General features: G+C 39.9%; 1 protein-coding gene and 1 long non-coding RNA gene across 10 annotated transcripts in view; one reads left to right on the forward strand and one right to left on the reverse strand.

The window, feature by feature from the left end:
- LOC137096829 (uncharacterized) overlaps window positions 1-19186 on the reverse strand; it is a 29062-nt gene extending 9876 nt beyond the window's left edge. For both annotated transcript variants that reach the window (XR_010909756.1, XR_010909755.1), the window contains exons 1-2: window positions 19103-19186; window positions 15644-15688 (exon numbers count right to left, since the gene is read on the reverse strand). This is a non-coding gene — a long non-coding RNA (uncharacterized lncRNA). The remainder of the gene's footprint in view (window positions 1-15643; window positions 15689-19102) is intronic.
- Window positions 1-21448, forward strand: part of DAB1 (DAB adaptor protein 1) — a 787489-nt gene that overhangs the window by 139596 nt on the left and 626445 nt on the right. The gene's annotated exons all lie outside the window — the stretch shown is intronic.

The raw sequence follows: 21448 nt of genomic DNA on the forward strand, positions 1-21448 counted from the left end.
TATGCAATTATTTGCCCCAGCTTCTGAGTGATCTCTTCCAGCATTTATCTGAAACCGATATATTGATTCAAAAGAAACCATAATATGTTCAATATCCTTGTTACTGAGCAAATCAGTGCAGTTTAGTGGTTAAGAAACCAGTGTTCAAATCTGGGAAACCAGTGTTCAAATCTTCACTACATAATGGAAACCCAACATCTTGTTTTTAGGCAAATCACACCTTTTCAGCCTAAGCAGAAGGCAATGACAAACCTCCTTTGAATAAATTTTGCCAAGAAAACCTTATGATGGAATTCCACGAGTCAGACTCAACTTGAAGGCATATCACAGAGACAACATAATCATCAACAACCAACACAATTTATACAGAAGAATAGATTCCTCACTATCCAAATTGCATATACAAGGATCCATGGTGAAGGACATGTTCCCAGGAATTTCATTTGGGTAATATTTAATGCCAAGGATATCTATTTTGTTCAAGCACATCTATAATGGGACTTGTTTTGCCATAATTAAACAAGGCATAAGATTGAGTGAAATACATTTTAATAGGGGCCTCTTTTTCTTGATGCTCTTCAATGTGACCCTCTTTTATGGGTCACCTTGAACTATTTCTCTACAATCTGTAAGTGTCTGTTTATCTTTCTATCTCCCTGTTTTGTCTATTTTCCTGTTTTTAATGCAATATAATATGCATTATGCATTATGGATTAATACCTAATAATAAGTATGTGCTAGGAGTTAGGTGATGTTCTTTATATCTCAAACACAGACAAGTCTTTACATTAAAAGTCTAAACCAGGGTTCTCAAACTTTTTAAACAGAGGGCCAGGTCACAGTCCATCAAACTATTGGAGGGTCAGATTATAATTTGAAAAAACAAACAAACCCATAAATGAATTCCTATGCACACTGCACATATCTTATTTGTAGTGCAAAAACACTTAAAAACAATGCAATCATTCAAATGAAGAACAATTTTAACAAATATAAAATTAGTATTTCAATGAGAAGTGTGGGCCTACTATTGGCTGATGAGAAATAGTTGTTGTTGTTGTTGTTGTTGTGTGCTTTCAAGTCATTTCAGACTTAGATTGACCCTGAGCGAGGGCCAGATAAATGACCTTCTGGCCCCCGGGCCTTAGTTTGAGGACTCCTGGTCTAAACTCATGTAAATAGAAGACACAAATACTGTCTTTCACAGCATAATTGGAGCCCCCAGTGGTGCAGTGGGTTAAACCCCTGTGCTGGCATGACTTAAGACCGACAGGTTGCAGGTTCGAATCCGGGGAGAGGCGGATGAGCTCCCTCTGTCTGCTCCAGCTCCCCAAGCAGGGACAAGAGAGAAGCCTCCCACAAGGATGATAAAACATCAAATCATCCGGGCATCCCCTGGGCAACGTCCTTGCAGACAGTCAATTCTCTCACACCAGAAGTGACTTGCAGTTTCTCAAGTCGCTCCTGACACGACACAACGATCTTAAACACAGACAAGTCTTTACATTTCTGTCAAGTAATTGTCTATGAACAATCTTATGGATGGATGTAATCAGAACATGGATGTAATCAAAACTGTCCATGGCATTCTCTGGATTCATTTATTTTTTAACAGCCTTGGTAAGAGCCACAAATAATAGGCTCCTAATGTCCTATTTATCACTCACAATCACTTGATATTGTTATGAGTCAGGTCCCTTGTCATGAAGCCTTTACTCTGCTTGTGATTTATATTGAAAGGCATTTTAAGCTAATATTCCAATTCAGCTCTTGTGTATTTAGCATTGATCAGAAAAAGGTAGCAAAAGCCTCCATTGGTGCATGCTCAGAAAAGGAATTCTTTCCCAATGAGGGTCTTAAAAAAACTTCTCTGAAAGTATCAGCCAGATTGTAGGAACTATACAGAATGAACTTTTCTGATATCTGGTCTTGATCCGGAACTATATTGCCATGACATTTTCCCTTTCAGTTAAACACAAGGAAGAGAAACCCAATGGCAATGGCTTTTTGACTTTGGCTCAATTGTTACATTCCTTGACAGAGAAGGGACTAATATTTGTGGGGAATGTTCAAGCTTTGGGTTTCCTGCTATGAACAGGGCTTGGAATGGAGAAGCTGCACTCCTTCCATATATTTATTCTGATTGGTTGGTAGTCAAAATCCTGTCACTGGTCCACAGCATTCCATATCTCCCAGTACCTTATGGTGCATGACTAGTGGCAATGAAAGGAGTTCAGAAGTCACATTTGGTCATAAGAGCTGCTTGATGTAAAAGCCTACATCCCCCTAAAACCTAATTTTAACATCTGAAAGCTTCACTGTGACACTATTTCTTAAACACTGTAGACTGATCATTCATTTAGATGAAAAAAAAACATGGCCTTTTAACAGTGTTCTAGCAAGAGAGTTAATGTTCTCTCATAAGCCTTGCATGCCAATTTACAGTGTAGAAAGATATTTCATACTGGCAAGTATATAACATGAGGAAAAGATAAAGGCATATGATGGAAGTGTTTACACAACCCTCATAGCGTTCAAAAACCAATGCACCATGGAAAAGAGTTTCATTGCAGCAGTCTGCAGCCACTGCTGTTTTCTTGAAGTCAGGCATTGTCTTTATGTCCTACTGATAAACCTATTATAAGTTTTGATCAAAGCAAATACACTCACTTTGAGACTTTGGATACATGTAAATTGCTTTGTTATACATATGCATTTGCATATATTTGCAAGAACACATGAGCTTCAGAAACCATGCCTTCCATTTCTTTATGCTGTGTTGAATTTAAAGTATCTCTAGTCCTTTGCTGCCAATAAAGATGTTTCAACAAAGGGTTTCTTCTAAGAAAATCTGCAGCACAAATAAGCTAAAGTATTAAAAGGCCATGGCTGTTGTGCTAAGCCATACATTGGGATATGAGTTGCTTTAACACATTTGTTTGGGATTCTTAACACGGATAAATGAAACATTTGCCATATGGTCTGACTATTAAATTTTGCTTGAAATTATTTTATGCACATTCAGAATGTGAAATATCTTTCTTATCTGTACCTTCTTGTTTTGTAAGCTCTCTGCTTAGTTCCCTGGATTAAAATGATTAACTTCGCTTCTCACCTCCCATTAATTAATGCATTAACAAGAATAATCAAAATGTGTGAACATCTGGCATTTTAGATGTTCTTAAACTCTGCCTCTAGCTCATGTTCATCACTTCATGTATACATAAACAAAATTATAATATGTTCATAATGTGTATGCACACATAGAGGTTTTATATATAAAATTGCATTTGCACATTTCACTTGGAAGTGTCTGCTTTGTGACTTTCCTTCATTATCATGCCTTGTTAATTCTGTAGATGACAAGGTTAGATAATTATGGCCTTCTTCATTAAACATCCCTTTGTAATTAACACGGTGCCTCTGGGTTTAAGACCTCTCACTCATTAAGCAGCATATAGTGCTTCAACAATATTAGTGGAGCAGCTTTTCTTTCCCAGCAAATACCTCCATGGCAAATTGAGGTCACTGTTGTTCCTTTTCCTACATGACTTTTCAAAGATGGGCACCTACTCATTCTGATAAGGGAAGTTAATTGAAAATGGGGTTCTACTGTATCCAAATAATATTTCTAAAATATAATCCTATAAATGTTTACTCTAAAGCAAATTCCAATTTGTTCTGTGTGACTTGCTTTTATGTATGTGTGCATTAGAATAAAACCTTAGGGTGCTTCCAGACAGTGTCAAAATTTGGGTTTTTAAAATGGGGCAAAAAATCTTGGGACCTGACAGGAAGTCCATACACAGACCTGTCAATCCCAGGAAATGCTCCTCTGCCATCCTCACACATTCCTTTGAAGTGATTCAAGATGGAGAGTGAATGGGGGCATCCAGGTGAAGTTTTTTTTAACCTCTCAGAGATGCTCTGGACCTCATATGCGCACATGTGGAGAATTCAATCTACACACAAGCAGATTTCTTATCTCTTTCTTCAACCAACTATTAATTCAAGCTGTGTTTAATATTATAAGAAAAAATGAATAGCTGCAGAGAGTTCTAATTGTTTTCCAATTGTGCTTCCCTCAGCTGTTTTGGGCTTTTAAAACATGTGCACTAGAGCAGTCCACATGGACATGGGAAGGCAGTCTTGTGTTTTGCATGACTGCACAGATATACCAACATGCAAAGCTGCACATTTTTGGGCAGATTCGGGTCTTAAGTACACCCTTTAAACATGTGCTGTTTAACTGTTTAACTGATTCCATCCAAACTTTCCTCAAAAGTCATTCAGCTACCCTCCCCCTTTTATCCTGGTTACTACTGGGTTTTACTGCATGTGTAGAAGGGCTCTCAGTCTTTTGTTTCACACACACAGTCTGTGTGTACTCACTCATAATAAACTGTATGATCCCTGTATCCATGGTTTCACCTATCCCATCTGACAAAATATATATATTCAGGATTTTTCTGAATGAGACCTGCACAACATACAACTCATGGGTCTCATGCAACCTCTCAAAGGATTTCAGGCAGCCTAAATAGGGTGCCACTCTCTTCGTTCCTCTGTGCAAGTGTGCATGCTCTCTACCTCCCACAGCACATTGTATAGTAGAGGGGAGGGGAGATTGAAGATTTGAGACACACCTCCTTATTTTGTGAAGAGTGAAAAGGGGAAAAGAGAAAGGGTCAGGGCAAGACAAACTGGAGTTGCAGCCAATCAAGAAGAGTGGCCCAAAGAAAAGTGGCCCAAAGAAGTTTAGCCTATTTTATTCTTGGGAGTGTGGAAGAAAGAGGAGGTAAAGCAAACTGATGGTCACACAAGGAGTTGCAGCTAATCAAGATTGAGTGCAGAGGGATAGGGAGGAGGAGTGGTCTGAAGAAGTTTACTGTTTTAATATTGGCCCCTTACTGCTGCTGTATTCTGCAGACCTATTCTAGATACCATAGAGTTGCATTGGAGGAACTAGCAATTTGTTGTTGTTGTTGTTCATTCGTTCAGTCGTCTCCGACTCTTCGTGACCTCATGGACCAGCCTACGCCAGAGCTCCCTGTCGGCCGTTACCACCCCCAGCTCCCTCAAGGTCAGTCCAGTCACTTCAAGGATGCCATCCATCCATCTTGCCCTTGGTCGGCCCCTCTTCCTTTTGCCTTCCACTTTCCCCAGCATAATTGTCTTCTCTAGGCTTTCCTGTCTCCTCATGATGTGGCCAAAGTACTTCAACTTTGTCTCTAGTATCTTTCCCTCCAGTGAGCAGTGGGGCTTTATTTCCTGGAGGATGGACTGGTTGGATCTTCTCGCAGTCCAAGGCACTCTCAGCACTTTCCTCCAACACCACAGCTCAAAAGCATCGATCTTCCTTCGCTCAGCCTTCCCTAAGGTCCAGCTCTCACATCCGTAGGTTACTACAGGGAATACCATGGCTTTGACTAGGCGGATCTTTGTTGCCAGTCTGATGTCTCTACTCTTTACTATTTTATCGAGACTGGACATTGCTCTCCTCCCAAGAAGTAAGCGTCTTCTGATTTCCTAGCTACAGTCTGCATCTGCAGTAATCTTTGCACCTAGAAATACAAAGTCTGTCACGGCTTCCACGGTTTCTCCCTCTATTTTCCAGTTGTCAATCATTCTTGTTGCCATAATCTTGGTTTTTTTGACGTTTAGCTGCAACCCGGCTTTTGCGCTTTCTTCTTTCACCTTGATTAGAAGGCTCCTCAGCTCCTCCTCGCTTTCGGCCATCAGAGTGGTGTCATCTGCATATCTGAGGTTGTTAATGTTTCTTCCAGCAATTTTCACCCCAGCTTTGCATTCATCCAGCCCCGCACATCGCATGATGTGTTCTGCATACAAGTTAAAAAGGTTGGGTGAGAGTATGCAGCCTTGCCGTACGCCTTTCCCAATCTTGAACCAGTCTGTTGTTCCGTGGTCAGTTCTGACTGTTGCTACTTGGTCCTTGTACAGATTCCTCAGGAGAGAGACAAGGTGGCTTGGGATGCCCATCCCACCAAGAACTTGCCACAATTTATTATGATCCACACAGTCAAAGGCTTTAGAATAGTCAATGAAGCAGAAGTAGATGTTTTTCTGAAACTCCCTGCCTTTCTCCATTATCCAGCGGATATTGGCGATCTGGTCTCTCGTTCCTCTGCCTTTTCTAAACCCAGCTTGAACATCTGGCAACTCTCGCTCCATGTATTGCTGGAGTCTTCCTTGCAGGATCTTGAGCATTACCTTACTGGCATGAGAAATAAGGGCCACTGTACGGAAGTTACTAGCAATTACTCCAGCAAAAATCATTCATTTCAGTAGAATTCTCTATTATCCATGGTTTCCTGATTCCATGGTAAGTGGGATTGGGAAATATGCCCTTGAGAATATGTATATACTGTATATATTGAAGTTTTCTGGAAGTATACAGAGAATGCAGCATGCTTTTGAATATACAGCAATGAGAAAAAAGAGTAAGAGAGAATTATTGCTCTTGTCTTTTGCTTGGTAGCAGAGGTACTGCTGGTCAAATGATGTTCTAGTCTGATAGTGATGATGCAGTGAGGGTATTTTTCAATGTTTCAACGTTTGGAGGCTTTATTTGTGGTCTTAGAAGAAAACTACATAATTGTTATATTTAAAGGGGGGCAGCAGATCAGGGATTTGGTGGACTAGTAGGAGCTTTAGGGGCCACAGTAGAGGTGTTCAAAGGCCAAATAAGGCACATGAATCACACCTTATTCACTCCTGATATAAAATGAGGGATTTTCCTAGTTTTGTTTTATAGAGACTTATGGTGCTCATATAATTTTAATCCCTACCTAGCCAAATATCCTTCAGCAGGATATTTTAGGCGGCACAAATATCATTGTTGTTGCTGATAGACTATAAACATTGTTTCTGAACGGCAAATTTTCAACTTAATGGATCCATGCACTACAGCACTGTAAACAGGTTTTTATAAATCCTCATCACTTATCATCCATGTTGTGCCTCTCCTTATAGATCTTACCTTCTCAATAATTTTCTATTTGATCACTCAGATGGATGGAGCATCAAGGTAAAACAGCCTTAGTGTACAGCTAATTATATTGTGGCATTTATTTCTCCGTTCCAGGTTAAAACTCGGTAGTTATTCTGCATTATTGATTCTTTTAGGTAGGTAAAAATAATCAAATGTGCATAAAACATTAAATTCAAAGTGAAATAAATGAATGCATGCTGTTCATGAATGCACAAGGAAAGCAAATGTCTGCAGCCAGAAAATGAAAATACTTTTCATAGCACAGTGTTCAGCAAAGTGTTCTGTCAACTACCTATGGTTGTAACATTGTTCCAGCTGTCATCTTTTAAAAATCTATACACACTAGAAAAGAGATTATTTCAACATTTCCTAGGTTGGAAATTGTTATTGCTCACACAGTGAGCAATAAACCTCTGTTAGTCTGAGGGTTTACCTTTTAAGATCCTCCAAAGTTTTGATCATTCCTGAGCAAAGGGTTTTGGAGTCTCATTCTCCTTTTCAGTGATTTCAGAGTTACACCAACCGTTAGATTAGTTAGATATGTGCACTGAATGTTTATGAGCTTATCATCAATAAAACATGATAGTATGAAGAATTAAGAAGATACAGTATTACATTATTTGGACTGTATCTAATCCTTTATAAACCTGCCCCTACCTTAGCCAGAACATACTAAGGTCAGAAATATATGTATATTTTCTTTTCTTCTCTCACTCTGACTTATAATATTCTTTACCTATCAAGATGTTCAGTTTATGCTATAAACCCAGGGTTTTTTAGTCAAATAAATCTGTAAATTATAATCTGGGAGATGATAACTAAGCTTCTTTCATCCTCACTTCAGTATACTGTATTTGTCTTGGCGGGGGAGATTGGCAGGTTCTCTGCAGAAGACTGGAGCATATTAACCTTTGGGGAGAAGTGCTAAGTGCCAGGAGACAGGAAGGGAGCAGATCTGTACTCTCTAGATCATTTTAGCTAAACTGCCCATTCCTGGCATTTGGCACTCCCACTGCTTTTTCACTAGAAAGTGACAGTTACTGTTTTTACCATGTTTGCAGGTGGAGTCTGTTCCATTAATAAAACTGTATTCATTACAATCTCATGTGTTTGTCTTGCTGTGTGATAAACAAAAAGTGTATTATTGAAATATTTTTCAATAAATTATATCGCCACACAGTAGTGGTTTCTGGCTGCAGAGTCATGTGGACAGTCAGTCTACCCTGGGTACAATCCAAAAATGTAAGAGTTCTCAAGGTGCTAAATGCCAGTCTAAAATAGGTTCAGGACTCTGACTATTCTCTTCAAAATTCAGACTATAACCCATACCATTGATTTGAGAACTACCAGTTACCCCTGCTTTTGTAAGGAATTACAATATGATGATGAATCAGAGGACTAACATATAATAATAATAATAATAATAATAATAATAATAATAAATATAATGGTATAGTACAATATAGTAATATTTAATACTAATATTGTACAATTCTAATAATATAATATAATATATTGTGTGTGTGTGTGTGTGTGTGTATGTGTATATATATATGTGTGTGTGTGTGTATGTATATATATATATATATATATATATATATATATATACATACACACACACATATATATATAGTAAGCTGCTCTGAGTCCCCTTCGGGGTGAGAAGGGCAACATATAAATGTCGTAAATAAATAAATAAACAATAGCTTTATTTATATACCACTCTATTTCCCCGAGAGGACTCAGGGCAGTTTCTAACATAGAGCAAAACATTCAATTGCCAAACGACACAAAAGCCATACATAAATAAAACATTATAAAACATTAACATTGTTGTTGTTTATTTGTTCAGTCGCTTCCGACTCTTCATGACTTCATAGACCAGTCCACACCAGAGCTCCCTGTTGGCTGTCACCACTCCCAGCTCCTTCAAGGTCAAGCCAGTCACTTCAAGGATGTCATCCATCCATCTTGTCCTTGGTCGGCCCCTCTTCCTTTTTCCTTCCATTAGCATCATTGTCTCCTCTAAGCTTTCCTGTCTTTTCATGATGTGCCCAAAGTACTTCAACTTTGCCTCTAATATCCTTTCCTCCAGTGAGCAGTCAGGCTTTATTTCTTGAAGTATGGACTGGTTGGATCTTCTCGCGGTCCAATTTATTTATTTATTTATTACTGTACTTGTATACCGCTGTTTCTCAGCCTAAATTGGCGACTCAACGCGGTTTACAACAAAATACAACAATCAACAGTATTCAGTTTAAAAACCATAAAAACAACATACACAATACACAATATTGGCCCATCAATAACAATCCAATGCATCTCTTAACTAAAATCGCAATCCAATTTCATCGTCCATATTACCAGTCCTTTAGTCGTCAAATTCATTGCACCGAATTAACCGAATTAACCGAATGAACATCCAGGTCTTCAATCTTTTTCGAAACACCATCAGCGAGGGGGCTGATCTTACCTCTATGGGAAGGGCGTTCCAAAGCCGAGGGGCCACCACAGAAAAGGCTCTGTCTCTCGTCCCCAGAAGATCTTAGGGTCCTGGTGGGCTGATAGGCCGAGATACGTTCGGATAGGTAGGTTGGGCCAGAACCGTCCAAGGCACTCTTAGAACTTTTCTTCAAAACCACAGTTCGAAAGCATTTGCTCAGCCTTCCCTATGGTCCAGCTCTCACATCCATAGGTTACTACGGGGAATACCATTGCTTTAACTATCTGGATTTTCATTGCCAGTGTGCCATAAACATAATCCTATTAAAACAATTACAACATTTAAAAGCCAGTTTCAGTTTTACTCCATCTGAAGGGATTCAAAATCCAATGGCCAGAATTGCGAAGTGAACCTAGTAGTCACCTATGAAAGGGCTGGACAAGGGCAAGGGCTAGTGCAACGAAGTAGCATAGGGCTGGGGAAGTGGATAAAGTGCAAAGCAAGGTCCTAGTTGATGGCCAGGGATGGGTCTGTATCATGATTCTAAATTTATGCAAATCACATCAGTTGTGGTAGTGAGAATGTATTTTTTTAAAAGCAAATAATAAATCCTAGTTTAAAACAAGCTTAAATAAATGAATTTTAAAAAATAAAATAATATGGTTGAATTTCTTATGTATAGATTTTCATATAAAGCATTTATGAAATGCAGAGATTTATAATGTGTGTATATTATATGTGTGCGTGTGTGTATACACACACACACACACACACACACATACACAATGTAAAATGTAGGATTGCCTCCTCTCTGTCCTTTTGCTAGTCAGGGCTGTCAACTATCAAAATGATTTCTAATTAGCAAGCCTATTTATTTAGAATAAATCCCAGCCACTGCTGTCTTAAGCTGTGCTCCCTAGACCCCAAGGGACACTGCTAAAATCTCTTCCATGTAATAGATTTTCTTTCTAATCTTCCTTTACTCCCTTTCCCCCACATTAGCTCTGGAATCCAACAAAATCATGTCTTTTTACTAATGGGAAAAATTGCCTGGGAGTACTAATGGGAAAAATGTGTGCGTATGTGTATATACCTCCAGATAAAGAAAGGAACTTTCTCTGTGAAGGCAAATATTCCTGCTTATCATGGCCATGGCGATAATTTTTCTTAAAAAATGATTGTGCTTAAAACAATTCTGCACCATTTTGCAAAGATCATTCTTTTTTAGAATTAAGAGAGCTTGATAAATCTAGTCATGGAGCATATTATTTAGTGTCTTTCCCACTAATGTAGCTTTAATAGCTGTGTATCCTCTCCTCTTCACACGAACTGTTAAACTGCATTATTAACTTCTGTCAGATTAGTATGCACATTTTAAAATTGGCTGAAATGTATCAAATATACTAATGCATTGAATAAATATATGTTGGATTCCTATTTTTAGCATTGCCTTGTATTGTCTTCATTTTTGCCTGATAGATTTGCCACCTCCTTGACACCTCCTTTTTATTCTGCACGATACGACTTTAGATGTCAGTAGGCTATTTCGCACATTCACAGTGAGAGTGGAATGAGTTTGCCTTACAAACAACAACTTCTTTGCTAATTTTGATATCAGATAGCCTTTAACAAGTAGGTCTATGTAGTTTTTGCATTTGACTTTGATATTTGATTTCAATGTTTGGCATGGTTATTGATGTATGATTGTTGACAAGGCCAATGAGATCTCATGGATATTAGACTGGATTTACAGAGATGCAGGTTCAGATCTCCACTGAGTCATAACAGTAGTATTGTGACAGTAATAAAAACTGGAATAAAATTTTAAAAAATCACAATGGCTCAAATCTAACTAGTAGTTAGTCTCTAGTAGATACTTGGAATCAGTAGAATTATCTAAATGTGGACTCATCATTTAGCAATTAATTTAGTGGATCTACATTTTGGGACTCACAATTAGATTTAAGCACAGGGTGAAAATAATGTGGCTTTCCAGATGTTTCTGGACTGCAACTCTGAGGACCCTTCTACACAGCCATATAACCCAGAGCCAAGGCAGATAATCCACAATATCAGCCTTGAACTGGATTATGTGAGTTTGTTCAATGTGGATTTTATACAGCTGTGTGGTAGTGACCTAGGTAACAGAAGTCAGAATAACAAATGGGCAAGGTTAACTGGAAATTAGAAGTTAGCTCTGAAGGACTGAACAATTCTCCATCCTTTACTCAGGCAAATGACTTTGAATGCCCAACTTTTACCCTACCCCCCACATCCCCGGTATAGTTACCATTTGATTCTTGGGATAATTTAGGGCACAAACTGAGTTTTAGTGTTTTAAAACATACTCCATATTTTGGTGGCTGGGCACTGAGGAAGAGAAAGGGCATTAGTAGTGATTATACTATGTGTTAGCTGCTCATTTAATTTATGATTTTTCAGTCAGAACCTAGGATTCTCTAAAAATGTTGTGTCTGCTTAAATGGCTTGAAAACCATGATTATACTTGGCATACAATGCTAATTAACATTAGATAGGATTTAATAGTTGCAATGTTTTGATATATTTGCATTGTAGTATTTGGTAAATAACAGGAAGTGGTAATTATTCTTTGACAGCTTGCCTGAAAGAACAGCAAGAAGAAACACGACCCTACTACAGTCATCTATTCTGATGCACATTGAGAAGTGCCATTCTTGAAAAGTTAGAACATGCTTGTCAGATAAGCAGATACATTCAAACAGTAGAAGCGAAGTCTGGCACTTTAGTTCCTAACCCCCCCCCCTCCCCCAAACTGGCCAATGGTAACAGAAATGGCAGTTGAAGTCAAAAATAACTTGAGTGCCCTGCGCAAGGGAAATAGCAAGCCTATGTGACACTGACTTTCATTGTTCAATTGCCTTTTATAGAGCTATCAAACCATTTTGATTCTCCCCTCCCCTCCCCCCCGCCCCTTTGATAGAAACTTCCTTGGTGACCCATTTCCTTGGTGACACATTTCTCCTAGTCAACAGGAGGGGGGGGGGAACTCTTCAAATGTTACTACCCATGGCTCTTGGCTATTTTGACCTGGTGTTCAGAGGGCGTTTAACTTGCCTTTCAAATGTTAGGCAAGGTTCTGTGTCTAGTTTCTCAGTCATTATTCACAGTGCTAATAAGCAGTTTGGTTACAGAGTGTGTATTTCTGTAGTGCTTATCACTATGGCAGCTAGATGCTTTAATTACAGAGATTAAAGTACTAAACAAGAACCAGAAAAAGAACAGCTATAATTATTAAATCTGTGCATCTGTGGCAAAGTCTTCATGCCTCAAGAAGGGTAAAATATAGTATCTGAGTTTTGGCTTAAAATACTAGCCTTGACGGCAGGTGAAATGGAATTATCCGGTGCTAGTCTGTGGTAGCATCAAACTCAACATAGTGGCAGTAGACCTGTATTTTAGAAGGAAAAAAAGGCTCACCATCTAAAATGTCTGGGCGTTTTTCTCTATGCCAGGTATCAAAAGTGAAATTAACTCCCACTGGGAGAAAAAATAGCCAGTAGAATTGTGCTGGGGTATATGTCTGTGAGAGAGAGGGAAGAAAAGAAACCTGGCATGGGGAAAGGACTCAGCACCCTGTTTCCTGATGAATTGCCTCACTGTTCCCTTACTTGTTTTTATATCTGTGCAGTGTGTTCATTGGTTTGACATGGCCCATCCCATTGACTGGGACAATTTGTGTTGAATTAGATGTAGCATGGAAACATCACCTGAAAATGTTGTCAAAGTATTTTCAAGGCAGTGATAGGAGTTTATGGGAAGTGTAGAATTGTGAAAGTCTCACTAGCTAGAACAGAATTTGGCAACTTCCTGAGTGTAGTAGACACACCTTTCTCATTGCAGACCACACTGTTGCTGGTATGAAATTACTGCCTTTTGGTTAAAATTGTTGCACCATTACAATTGGGTGGTTTTTCAGTGGATGAAACATCCATGTGAATCATGTTTTAGAGCATGCACATTTTAGAGCATCTGCCATAAAGAAAAGTGTGTGCTCTTGTACACCTTGCTAGTGGTTGCATTTTGCGGTGTTAAATGTCCTGAGGACACCAAAGGACAGCAGGGAGGTGTGTTGGCTCTGGCCTAATTGAACCACACTGAGCAATAGTTAGCTTTACGTGACTCCAAATATGTATACAACTTCATCCCAGGTACAAATAAGAACTCATCTAAGCAATTAGCTAATGAGTCACTTTTCAAGAAATTAAGCTATAGCTGAAAAAGTTAGTCATATTCCCCGAAAATGTATCGCGATTTAGAGAGGGCTATCGCATTCCCACAATTTCTTCCAACACAATATAGTATCCTACATCTTGCCTTCCTATTCCTTACATTAAGCAGTAGTTGAAAGTTTTCATTTGTTCTTACATCCAATATTCAATATAATTAAGCAGGTAGTGCCACACTTGGGGTGGAAGGACAGCAAGATGGTAGAAGCAATGAATCCGAAGGTTATTTATCCCTCAAATATCCTCTGAAGATTTCACTATATGTTGCAACTGTCCCAGTTTGGCAGGAACCACCCCTATTAATCACCTTTTAACCCACTTGTCAAAGCCTTTTCAGATGTTAATCTCTCTCTTCCTTTCACCTCCATTTTTGTCTTTAACTTACCTATGTTGCTCTCAATGAAAAGTACAGAGGGACAGGATGGCATTGAATGTTGCCCTTTCCTCTAGGCTAAAACAAAAGCAACCTCTGCAGTTGTGTGCTCTTCTTCATTCATAGGTCTTACCATTGACCACATTCTTATATTGTTTGGTCAAGTGCGCCCAACTTTTGACACGTAAAATGTTTGAGAGTATGCTCCACTAAGCATATCCAAACTAACCAGGTGTCTGTTTCTGGAGTGAGGAGCAAGCAGGAACTGATATGTGATTTGATTTTTTTAAATGTCACTTGAATATTTCAAGAAGTGAGAAAATTTAGATGCGCTTTTTCCCAGCAGGTAAGGGAAATGTAAAAGAGGTCTTGGTGGTATGGCTCATCCTAGCAAATGTATTTAACTTGGGGTAAGTCTCATTTAATTCAGTGGGTTGAATCTAGGTTTTGATGCATGTAAGTGAGCTGGTATCAATGTGCCTCATCCTCTCCATGATATCCAACCTATTCTCCTGCAAATACAGGGTGAGGCAGCATGACTTCCTTTTTTAAAATGCGTGCCATTCAGTCGAGTGAAGACATAGCAGAGTGCTAGTGATCTCGTTTGCAAGGTGAGAGTATAAAATTTTGTCCTGACACAGTTCAGTCACCATCATGCATTGGAACAGTGAGGAATGTGCTTTCGCCGTTGAGGCCTACTTTTCCAGCTGATTTGGAGTGGCTGGCCCACTCTCCAGATTTGGCCCCTTGTGGTTTTTTTCTATGGGTTTTTTTGAAATCCCGTGTTTATGTGAACCGTCCAAGGACCCTACAAGATTTGAAGACCAACATCCAGGAAGAAATTGCCAACATAACGCCTGCTATGCTGGCAAGAGTCATGGCAAACGCCAGAAATCGGTTTACTAATTGTATGGAGAATGGGGGACGTCACCTACCTAATTTGATCTTCAAAACTATGTAAAACAAAACTTTAGGTATGCGCCTACATTATAGAATAAAAAATAAAAAATTCTGATTTATACAATGGGTTTTATTAAGTTTTGAAAAAAGGAAGTTATGCTGCTTCACCCTGTATAATTTAGTGAGAAAAGGGATCAACAAATGCTACACAGAGAACCTTTCAATGATCAAGGACTCTTACTCCCCAAAATCATACTCTCAATCCAACCCTCTGGATCTTTCTTCAGAACAGAAGTATTGCGAGACATCAATTTTGAAGATTGATTTACTTCTCATAATTTTCATAGCATTTTAAATGCATTCAGCCCCTCTGAATTACTAAAGTCCTATTGCTTTATGGTAGAGCTGGATTATACTCATCTGTTCTCACAATAACTATGTGTGTATGGACATTTTCTGTACAAAGAGTGGGAGAATGGGTAACCTATTCTGAAGTCACAGGCTTTCAAACTATGGATCTAAGCCTCTTTCAGGTGTCTGAAATTTGTGACAAGAGCAAGGACTCTCTCTTATGCTGCAAAATGAAAGTGAGTGAGTTGCCTGTGGCACTCCAGTTTGAAAAACAAGAAGAAAGACAACGCTCTTACCATAACATCACTGGGACGTGTTGCCTTCTCCTTTGACTCTTTCATCTATAATGCAGAGAAATAAGCTTTCTGTTTGCAAAATCTGTGGCTTACACATTCAAAAGCTGGGTTTTTCTTCAGATGTATTAGGAAAAACCAAGGCCCCCCAATGTGCATCACAGGGAAAAGCAAGCAACAAACCCCAAAACCAACCCAAACAAATTGGGGAATTAATTATTAAGAAATGGGTACAACTAAGAATTTTTTCATCTCTCTTTTCCCCCTTTTTCTTTATTTCACAGTGACAGATATAATCTAAGCTGATTTATAACTGGTGCATTTGCTTTCTGTTTGTCACTCAAAGAAAGGAAAGTGCCAACAAAGTATAAGTTATAACCACTCCTCAGGGTTAAGGATGCTCCAGATTTAATACATATCTTTGAGGCAGAAACAAGGTGTGAGCTGATTCTTTTTCCTTCTTGCCTCTCAAGGCTTAGGAAGTTGTTAAAACTATCACTTTATATTCATAAGAATGTAAGCCCATGTACTCAGACCCCTCCAAGCTCATAGTTCTAAATGTTTGTTTCAATATAGGCCCACTGACACATTGAAAAAAGAAAATTCTGAGCTTAGATGAAGTTACTTATAGCATTGCAACTGCCATAATTCCCACCAGCATGGTCAGAAAACCTAATGAACTGAGTAATCAGAAACATTGTGATGCTTGTATGCAGGCCTGTAGCGAAGGGGGGGGGGGGGGGGGTTAGGGGTTCAACCCCCCCCCCCCGAAATGTTTCAGAAATTTAAAAAAACCTGGTTTACTCATGAATTTTAACTGGTTAACCAGATCCCCATGCTAAGTCTATGAGATGCAAAAAATTAAGAGTCCCTCCAGAACTGCAAGCACTATCTCAAGCAAATATTGGCAGTTTATTCACACTGTCATTACTTGCAGCAATAGCCGATGTAGTTGTTCTGGTACAGCTGTACCAGGAGCTCCAACTTTATTTGCTTTGTATTAAATGTTTGCTTGCAGTCCTAGGTTTCAGGGACTCTGCAGATAGGTGGCTTCTTTGGTTGCAAGTCACCTGTCCATCATTGTTAAGTTTTGGTCCCGCCCCTTGCTCAGGGCATTTGGGAAGTGAGCCATTTTTAGTTAGTCTCAGCAAGGTAAGCTTATGTATAGGATGTGTGCAAGCTTCCCCTGTACAAAAGCTTCAACCCTTAAGACCTTCCGGAGGAGAAAGGTCTTAAGAGTCTCCAAAGAATTTCCAGGAAAACAGCCCTAAAGACCAAAGAACACCAGCTGGAGAACATCTACTGCCTTGCTGGTAGGTCCACTAAACGTTCGAGACGCAGTTTAACCCGGTAGCAGAGCTCACATCAGTAAGGGTTAGATTACAGTCAGCCTGGGAGAAGTTAAAAGGGGGATTTTCCTTTAAAGAAGAAGTTATTGAAGACAGTTGCCTGTTCTTCGTGGGCAAGATTAGGAATTCACCAGTTGCCTAAAAGCTTGGAATCATTTGCTTAACTTTACTGAAGACAAGAGAAGTTTCTGTTTGATTGTTCATTAATAAAAGACTTTTTTGTACTTCTCAAGCCATCTAAAGACTGTTTGTGATGGAAACCTCTGAGAACTTCTCTTTAGCCCGCCTGGCTTCCCGCTGGGCAAAGGTTGCACATCCTGTTCTAAAGACAATTATTTACAGGCCCAGCGTGCGACAGAACAGTAGTGATGCAACCAAGTTGGGGTGGGGGATGTTGAATGCTCTCATTAAGGAGGCCAGACTTGGTGGAAGTGGTTGACAAGGGTGGAGCTGCAGGCTATTGAAGGCTGCTCTGCCCCCTGCTGTGCTCTTTGCTTCAGCGTGAGCTAGGAGGCAGGTTTCAACCCCCCCCCCCCCCCGCGAAATTTTCAACCCCTCCCGAATTTTTTTTCTGGCTACGGCCCTGCTTGTATATGCCTATATTTGTTTGCTGAAGGTCCCCACCTTAAGGATGGAATACACTCTGACCCATATATCTACAGGGGATATATTCCAAGATTCTTTGAGGATACCTGAAACTACAGATAATAATGAACTCGATAATTTGACTATCCTTGAGCCAGCAGAATACCATAGAATAGAGGACCTAGAAAGGCTAACAAACATTTCCATTTGTGAGCCTTTATAAGTGTGTCAATGCCATTCTATGATATTTCTTAGTTCACCCCCCCCCCCCCAAAAAAAAAAACCCCAAACAAACCATAGAATCACATTGGAGGATGTAAAGGAGTCCACAGTTTTGGGGAAAAATATTGTTTGGAAAATGAATAAGAGAAACTGTGGATATCCAGTCCATGTATAAGGAGGTTGTACTGCCTTTCCACGTGTTCTTCTGCCCTAATAATTCATTTCAGATATTACAATTGGCAGCACAGGAGAACTCATGTCACTAATTATGGCAGGGGTTTATAATTCATTTTCATTTGCCTTATAGTTGCCTTTAGAGAGCCTATGAATCAATGGACAAAGAATCTGTGGATACAGAAGGCCAAATATAATTTTAACATAGTGGTCAGTGATCTTTAATTTTTACCTAGTTTGGTTCCCCAGGTGTTATTGAGCAACAGTTCTTATCACTTTTGATTATCTGCTATATGGACTGGGAATAATAGAAATTGCAATGCAATAGTACTTGTGGTACTGACATTGGGGAAAGGTTAAATGACATTTTAAAGTCAGACATAATATCTACAAGCCTTATATCTAAATTCAAACCCCACTAGCCTGACTATACAGAACAAACTGCAACCTTCCAGATGTTACTGCATCACAACTCCCCTTAACTCTATTCATGATGTCTAATGATGAGGAATACAGGAGTTGTAGTCCAGCATCTGTAGGACCACATAAAATGACATAGTGGGACAGATTTGGCCCACAGACCTTGAGTTTGACACATAGTTATTGAGGTGTCTAGCTGTAGAATAGAACAGATGTGAATAGAGCAAATGTTGGGGAGGAGAAGTGAGTCCTTGGTGGATTGCTTCAAGATAAAACAGCAGGACTTTTGTGTCTTCTAGTGAAGCATTTATAAAACTGCAAAACCTTTTTTGTTTTGATGGCTCAGTAGCAGCTGCTGCTTCCAATTCCCTACTAATTGCCTTACACCAAATCAGCTTGTTGCTCTTCCAGAGTTTCCAACAGCCCCATGTGAAAGTCCCAGAAACCGAACCTGATATTTTTTGCATTAATCTATATAAATAAAAATGTAATGTTCGTTTGTGCTATTCTCAGAACTCAAAAACCCCTGGACCAATTGGCACCAAATTTGGCAGCAAAACACATTCTTATTTGATCTATGTCTTCCAAAGAAAAAAAAACCTTTAAAAACAAAGGGGAAATAACTTTAATATTCCCCCCCAAAAAGTACTTAACTGAGCATGCTCAAAAGTCCCTCTCCCCAGCACGCGCGCGAGAAGCCTACGGCACCAACCATTGAGAGGGAAAGGGGCTGCCTTGCCTCGCCATGGAGTCCCTTTCCAAGTAGGAAGGCAGACTCCTCTTTCTTTTCGGGAGGGGAGAGATTGAGGAAAGGAAAGAAGGAAGGAAGGAAGGAGAGACGGAGGGCAAGCCCCGGCAGAGGTTTGAAACAGAAGCCTGGCTGCAGGAGTGGCTGCACACGCCCCTCCTCCCACTCAGGACCGTCTGGTGAAGGGAGGATGCAAACCCCTTACAAACTGCCACAGAAGGAAGGGAGGAAGGAAGGGAAAGAAAGGAGAAAAGACAGGAAGAAAAGGACTGGTGAAGAGAAGGATAGGAATGGAATGAAAGGTAGAAGGAAAGAAAGAGGAAGCAAAGGAAAGGAGGCAGGGATGGGAGAGGAAAGGAAGGAAGGAAGAGAAAGGAGAGAGGAAGGAAGGGAGGAAGAAAGGAATTATTGTTGTTGTTATTATATTATTATTATTATTATTATTATTATTAATATTATTATTATAGAGAGTCTAAATGGCCATCTATCAGGAGTGTTTTGCTGTGCTTTTCCCTTATGGCAGAGGGAGGTTGGACTGGATTGCCCTTGGAGGTCTCCCTACTCTAGGATTCTATTTCTAATAATAATAATATTTAGCAGAGTCTCTATGGCCATCTGTTAGGAGTGCTTGGATTGTGTTTTTCCCTTATGGCAGAGGGAGGTTGGACTGGATGGCCCTTGGAGGTCTCTTGCAACACTAGGATTCTTTTACTGTGGATTCCTCCCAAACCCCTCCAGTATTTTCCGGTGGCCATGAAGGTTCTGTGTGCCAAGTTTGGTTCAGATCTGTCATTAACGGGGGTCTTAGTGGTCTGTGGAAGTCTGAGCTGAATCAGGTGAAGATACTCCAAACCCCATCATCCGTTGTCCATACACCCCAAACTTATTGTTTTTGTGATTAATCAGTATGCTTTAATTATGTTCGATTTATAACAACTGAAATACAACGTATTGTCGAAGACTTTCAACATAAATACATCTTGCACATCAGGTATTTACATGATGATTCAGAAGAGTAGCAAAATTACAGTTATGAAGGAGCAACGAAAATAGTATTATGGTTGGGGGTCACCACAACATGAGGAACTGCTTTAAGAGGTTGTGCCATTTAAAAAATGTAGAAACTTCTAAAGACATCCTATAAAAATAAATAAAATACTGTCTATGTATTTATGATTAACATAAAACCACTGGGAGAATAGATACCACATTTGGACAAAATACATATATCACTCCAACAAGTGACCATCTATATATATAAATTTGTTAGGGGCATCCAACGAGGAAACAAAACTCAAAAACCCCCCAACGAAACTTAACCAAAATTCCCATGCCCATAACACAACCCACAAGGTACAAACATATCTACTCAAAATGAAAAACAACACAACAACACACTCACAAAACGGCAAAACAACAAAACTCAAAAATCCCCCAACGAAACTTAACCAAACTTCTCATGCGCATAACACAACCCACAAGGTACAAACATATCTACTCAAAATGAAAAACAACACAACAACACACTCACAAAACGGCAAAACAACAAAACTCAAAAATCCCCCAACGAAACTTAACCAAAATTCCCATGCCCATAACACAACCCACAAGGTACAAACATATCTACTCAAAATGAAAAACAACACAACAACACACTCACAAAACGGCAAAACAACAAAACTTAAAAATCCCCCAACGAAACTTAACCAAAATTCCCATGCCCATAACACAACCCACAAGGTACAAACATATCTACTCAAAATGAAAAACAACTCACTCCAAGCCCCGTCGCGCCGCTTCCCGCACACACACACCCCCTGCCGCACACACACACACAAGCCCACACTCCATCACTCCCCCTGCCGCCGCACGCACACACGCAACCCCACTCCCCCCGCCGCCGCACACACACACGCAACCCCACTCCCCCCGCCGCCGCACACACACACGCAACCCCACGCTCCATCACTCCCCCCGCCGCCACACACACACACGCAACCCCACGCTCCATCACTCCCCCCGCCGCTGCACGCACACACGCAACCCCACGCTCCATCACTCCCCCACCCCAATCTTACCTCCTTTTACTTCACGCCACCTCCAAACCCCACCCCACCCCTTCCCGCCCTGTCAAAATCCAGGAAAGACAGGAAGGAAGGAAAGAAGGAAGAAAGAGAAAGGGAGGTAAAGAAAAAGGGGGAAGGAAGGAAAGTTAGAGAAAGAAGGAAGAAGAAACGGAAAGAAAAGGAAAGATGGAAGGAAAGAAAAGAGAGACAGCAGAAAAGAAAGAAAAAGGGGGAAGGAAGGAAA

The sequence above is a fragment of the Anolis sagrei genome, chromosome 4 (assembly GCF_037176765.1).
Source record: "Anolis sagrei isolate rAnoSag1 chromosome 4, rAnoSag1.mat, whole genome shotgun sequence".
In the NCBI taxonomy this organism is placed as follows: Eukaryota; Metazoa; Chordata; class Lepidosauria; order Squamata; family Dactyloidae; genus Anolis; species Anolis sagrei.